This window comes from Struthio camelus, chromosome W (assembly GCF_040807025.1).
Source record: "Struthio camelus isolate bStrCam1 chromosome W, bStrCam1.hap1, whole genome shotgun sequence".
NCBI classification, from domain to species: Eukaryota; Metazoa; Chordata; class Aves; order Struthioniformes; family Struthionidae; genus Struthio; species Struthio camelus.
Window position 1 is genome coordinate 41950600 of NC_090981.1, and position 6313 is coordinate 41956912.

General features: G+C 38.8%; 1 long non-coding RNA gene across 2 annotated transcripts in view; it reads right to left on the reverse strand.

The window, feature by feature from the left end:
- Positions 1 to 5728, reverse strand: part of LOC138064238 (uncharacterized) — a 180043-nt gene extending 174315 nt beyond the window's left edge. The window contains exon 1 of one of the 2 annotated variants that reach the window (XR_011137517.1): positions 5638 to 5728. This is a non-coding gene — a long non-coding RNA (uncharacterized lncRNA). The remainder of the gene's footprint in view (positions 1 to 5637) is intronic. The other variant, XR_011137516.1, reaches the window with a different exon arrangement.
- Positions 5729 to 6313: the final 585 nt, after the last annotated feature.

Sequence of the window (6313 nt, forward strand, 5' to 3'; positions counted from 1 at the left end):
TTTGCCAGCACCAAACTGAGTTGGGCTCTAGAAGGGTATGTAAACAGATTAGGGAAATTAAGCTTGTTTGCAAATTGTGTGCGCTGTTTCCATAAACACATTCACAGTAAACTCTTCCCGCTCATCATTTCCCTGGATGCTGTATTTCTTTGTCCTGACCAGCAATTTCAGGCACACCACATTTTTGGCCCTGAGACAGACTGACCCTCTGCTGGTTATGTCTGAGCTGTGCATTGCGGGCAGACATGCCAGCCATGACGTTCCCTCAGTGCCAGACTCTGTCAGACAGCCAGAAAACTTCTTTGTAAACTAAAGAGTCATTTTCTCAGCTGGATATAGTTGTACTGCTAAATTACAGCTTTTAAACTTAAAAATAAATATATGCAGGAATCAATGCAGAAATACATATGTGCACAAACCAAATATATGTAGAGTTCAGAATGTATTGCTGGCATTCACTGACTTGCAAGCTGAGAAGATTTGTAATGGTTCAAAATATACACAAATGCATCTAGACTGCAGTTCAGCTAAGCCCCTGAGTTCAGAAATAGTCTAACCCATCTGTTTGTGCCTTTCTCACAGACTGAACAAAATACAGCATAGCGCAGCAATCACAAGAAAAGCACTTTTCCTAGAGCAAATAAATGGGTCTTAAAGGTCAAAGCCTTGGGATGGTGCTCTGCTCACTGAAAACAACCAGCTTCTTTGGTAGGCAAGATTTGCGTTCTGGCAAATCTGTTTCCCCTAGTTCAAATCAAACAATAAAAACACTGAACCTAAGCCTATTGCCCCAAAGCAATACTTCAAAACCCGATTCTTTTATACTCTGTTACAGTTTTACATTCCTAAAGCAGATCATTTACAAAAGTTTTATAAGAAGAAGTAATAACTTATTAGACTAGCTACTACTGTTTGGGAAAAATGGACAAGCTTTCAAACACAAAAGTCACTTCTGAGGTCTGAAACAGAAGCAGAAAAATGTCAATATAATACAGGTAAAGAACCATTGCCCAATATCAGCTTAATGTAAATCAAGTACAGACCGGACAGGTTTTATTAGTTCAAAATAAGAGCATTTTCCCTAGAGCAAGTCTAGTCTCTGATGCAGCACCAAGTGACGGCAAAGACAGTAGACATTTGAATTGCAAAAGGTTGATGGATCATTTTTATTAGTGGAACATCCTTATATATCTATTCACTTAGAGAAATTAATAAAAAGGATCAGCACTAGTTGCATATCCTGTGAGCTTTAGCTTTGTGACCATTTGGCCACAACAAATAACTTCCTAAGTTACGTCATATTTGAGTTTAGACTAAAACAAGATCACAGCCTGTCTCACTCAATGTTTTTTTATTTGTTTTTGTTCTTTTTTTTTTTTCCTCCAGACAGTTGGGTGTTTTCTTCAACATTTCTTTTTCAAAAATAAGTTTTAAACCTAGTAAGTCTGAGTTCATAAAAGGGCTGTATCTCACTGAAACCTTTGAAACTACTACGCTATTTTTCTTCAGACCTGGCTTTTCTCCTTTAAAGCTCAATGAAATACTGTCAACCAGCTGCCTGCTTTGCAAGATCATGAACCAATTGCGCAGAGATTGCTTCACAAAGTGAAGAAAGCTTTTAATAAAAGCCTGCAATACACAGCTCTTTCAGCATCAGTAGGCTAGTAATCCCTCAGCTGGCCCAGGTGAGAGCAAGGTTTGTAAACTGTATGCCCAGAGGTATTGTTTGTTTGTATTGCAGTAACACTTAAAGGTATCATCTAGGGATTAGGACCTGTTTTTCTAAATGCTGCATTTTCTCATGCATGGGAAAGAGAGCTCTTTCAAGAATGACCTGGAATCTATAGCCACATATCTTACTGTAGAAGAAGAAAGAAGAAATCAATTTAAATATTAAGATTTTCACTTTTTTTTTTTTTTGAGTTGTCTCTATAGTTCCCCAGTGTCAATATAATTGCAGAAATGAAATGAAAGAGAATGACAGTACACTGCTAATTACAAATTTCCTTATCCCATATAAGACACTTTGTTTGGAAAAATCCTAAAAGACTGTTTCAATTTCCTCCTCATCTCTGTAGCATATTGTACTATCGTCAGCACATACTTTACAGGTCCTATGTTTACTATCATCAGAGGACTGAACCATAGCTTGTCAACAGCTGTTGCAACCAGCATTAAAGCCTACAACAGAGAGGCTAAATAAGCAACGCAATGGTCACGTTTATGATGCTGTTTGTTTAATGTTCCTCTTGATTAACAGTTAACACATTAGCAAAAAAAAAAAAAAAATCAAGACAAGAACTGAATACTAATTGCACAACAACTGGTAAAATGCTATAATACAAATTGAGATAGGACACCACAGAGAACGTGTACAGTAAAATAAGTTAAATCTGATAACATGGTACAAGAGGTGTGAAACACTCCGGGGACACCTATTACCACATCTTGATTTATGGTTGCCTTAATGAGATAGCCTGATTATCTAAATCCCTTTCAGAACAAGCTTCCAGCGAACAAATGTGCTGAGATCTGGACCCCTGTTAACATGAAAGTCAAAAGCCCACCAAGCTCATCCCTGCCACAGATCTCAAATTGAGGTTTTATTTGGAAAGTATACTATACAGCTGATATTTTGTGCCTCACATTTGTATTTCATGATTTCCACCCATATGGCTGCCAATTCCACAATGAGTGTTTCCAACTATTCCTATCGATATGCAAATAGGAAGCATCAGACTCTAGACTGAAAATAAAGGGCGGAACAAGCCAGACCATTCTACGGATAAACTAAGACATAAATGGAGCTGCACAGTGCAATGGTAGCATTTCTCAGACAAGAGTTGCTTTGCAGCCCAGAAAAAGGCTCATGAACATCCTAACCTACTGCCCACCAGTGCATTTCTCATAACCCACCACATTATTTTTCACATTCAGCAAGCTTTAGGAGTTTTGACCCACTTAATTAATCCCATTTAAAAATTAGTCTAGTTAAATTAATTAAACTAGGCTTCATGGGAACATCTCTGACTAAGGCAGATTATAGCCCTGAGTTCCCCATTGCTCTAGGTTGAGTCACGCAACTGCCTGTCCACCAGTTCACAGTAAGGTTTCTGTTGGGCAAGGATAGGGTCCCAAAAATTAGTGAAGTACCTGCCAGTGAGCACATTTAATGTAGAAGTGAATAAATAATAAATAAATAAAACAAAAAACAAAACACCACACACACACATACCAAGGTTGCTTATTTCAATGCAAACCAGAGCTTTAGGTGCCTAATTTGGAACTCCTTAAGGAAGGAGCCATCATCACAGAGTCTGAGCCTTCTAAATAGCTTCAAGGTTTGGGAGCCCAAATCATTACTAGCTTTGAACAAAACAGGACTCTGAAGGAAATTCATAGATTTTGATATGCCCGGTTGGCAAAGGCTGTTTGTATTTTTAATTCTTTCATAATCTGTTTTCCATTTCATTCGTCTTTGGGTTGTTAGTTTTGTCCAAATTCAAGCATGGCTTGAATTCAAGCCATTCATCTTTTTCACACCTGTCCTCCCACTTTGATTTCACACCTGACAACTGAGTTCAGTCCTAGTGTTTTGGTGTGTAGAACTGCAGATTGAAGAAGTCACGCAATAATGCTTCGTTTGTATTATTTGATGTGTAAACTGGATGATACAAGTCAAACACGATAAGCTAATTATATAGAATTTCCTTTCCAGGCACAAAATAAGAGTTCAGTAGTGTGTTTGATTCAATTGTATCTTTTCACTTTTTTGGTCTGGATATTTGTTCTGTCTGATGTCTAAGCTGTATAGAAATGATGTATTAAACAGAAAGAGAAATCTTGACAGTTTGTTACCCAATATTCAAGATGAATGAAATCTCTTTTCACAAAGTACTTTCAGCACTAAGCTTATCAGATCACTACTGGCTGAACACTTGCAAGACTGAGGGCCTCCGGCTACAAAGCAAAGTGTTTCCTGAAGTGATTAATGTCAGCCTGAGCAGAGAGAAAACAGTGTACCACTTAAAATTAGAACAGAAAGTAACAAAATGAAACTCAGTTAGTTGCACTAATGCCAGTGATGATGAATTTATGAGATACCCTGAAGATACCAAAAAAAAGGAGGAGGAGAAAAAAAAAAAGGAAAAAGAAAAAGGCTGGTAAGCTAACCGTTTATGCCAAGATGGTAAATAGATTATACGATTGTATTCTTATGATGGTGTTCTAGATTAAGAATACATTAAGGTTTATAGTTAAATAGCTGATCCAAATATATTTCCAGCACAAGTAGTAAGGTCAGTAGAGCTACAACTCAAAATTAGCAGAGTACACACTGATTTTAGAAATCTCATAAATTCCTGTGTGATCTTCTCATTTCCTTCCTTGAGGACTTTAATTAAAAAAAACAAACAAACAAACAGGATTTGCTTGTAAAGACAATAAATGGAGTTCTTTTATAGAAACTGCTTTATTACTATGAGGTCCCTCTTTGCTCCTGGCTCTAGGCTAGTTCATGAGCCCATAGTGTGATTCAAGTCATGGCAAAGTATCCTACTATATTTTGCCAGGGATTACATGCACAGGTAACAGGACGATTGTTCTGGGTTCTTAGGATGATCCACCTACTTTGCTGCAGATTTCCGAACTGAGTTTAGATCACTGAGGTCTGCACTTCAGACTCGCATTTTGCCCACCTTTAGGTCTAGTTTTATCTATCAGTAGCCACGCCTTGAGACCTTTTCACTTCTGTGTTGTTGGTTACCATGTACTAGAACAAATCCCAAACGTTGCCTGAAGTTGCAGAAGCAAATGATAATCCTCCATAGCCACGATCATTTTGCAAAACACAGTTAGGGCTCCTGACCAGTCTCCAGACACACAACGTTGTAGCGTATCAGGAAAATAAAGCCATTTTATTTTAACTGTATACTCTCATCTTCAAAATTACATCTTCGTCAAGAAAAGAAGAGTGTGCCTACATCACCATTTTAGTGTGGATCAGAAATACACTTCTGAAGCAAATATCCCAATAGTCCACCCTTAACAGCACTTTGGTTTGCATCACAGATTGTCTCAGAGCGTACAAACTGATTTCCTTTTGGATGAAAATAAACCAGAAGATACACTCTGAGAGCACACCCAGTACAATTCAAGCACCAATGGGCTTTCAGCTCACAGGAGCAGACTGGAGCTACTCTGAAGTAAAAATAAATAAATAAACAAAATGTACTTAAAATAATCAGTTTAAAATGCACTTACAGTGCACTTATAAATAAATAAATGCACTGGGCCTTCGATATCAACATTTTGGTACACTCTCTACTTCATTATACCACTTTTCACTATAGACATTAGGAGAGATCCTATATTTATATTATAAATTATTTGAAAGTTACTCAGCCATGTTCATTTCTTCAATAAGAGGAGCAGTAGCATTTTAACAAGGTTAAAACTCTAGACAGAAGGTTTCAGGCACATGCAAGATCCTCAGCAGAACCTATCCAACTCAATTCCCCTAACTCTCCAAGAGACAAGACCTCCATCAAGTATCTGGAAAGAGAGCTCAGGAACTCACAAACAACAAGCTTAGCCTCTGCAGCTTCCCATTGTGATTCCATGGCTTTAGTCACTTACCTCAGTTTTCCTTCTGAAATAAGCAGCCACCAGCAACCATATCCATAGATGCAGGTCTCTGGTTGGCTCCTGCCTCAGTTCCCCACCTTCTGAAATAAAACATAATGCAAATCAGAGCTGGACACCATCCTTTTACTCAGCATATATGTTTCCCAGAGAGCACTCACCACAGCTCTCAGATTTAGGGTAGGTATTCCAGCTGAGTGAATCTCTGAGCCCTACACCACCTAGTTGCTTTCTCCCCCCTCCTCTCACTCCTACTTAAGTCCACTTTTTCCCACTCCTCCAGTACTTGTCAGAGTCCTTCCTGAGCTGATTCACCTTGCTAATCCAGTGGAAACATGTTTACTTTTTTGTTTCCAGGGGGTCGGGGGGAGGGATGACTCAGTTAATGCTCTGCAGGCTGAGTCAGGTAAACCACCTGACAGGGAACCCAAGGGACCAAAGCAAAGTGAGGACAGAAAATATACAGCCATGAGGGAGGTAGAGAGGAAGAAGCAAGTCCTCCTTTTTCCACAGACAGTGAGTTCTCCCATGGGGTAACCTGTAACACTCAACTTCACCCCCAATTACACAACCACCATACCCTGCAGACACTTTCATGACTGGCAGCAATATCTCACAGCACTCACAAGCAAGCTGTTGCAAACAGGATTCCCCTGCTTCAGGACTATGT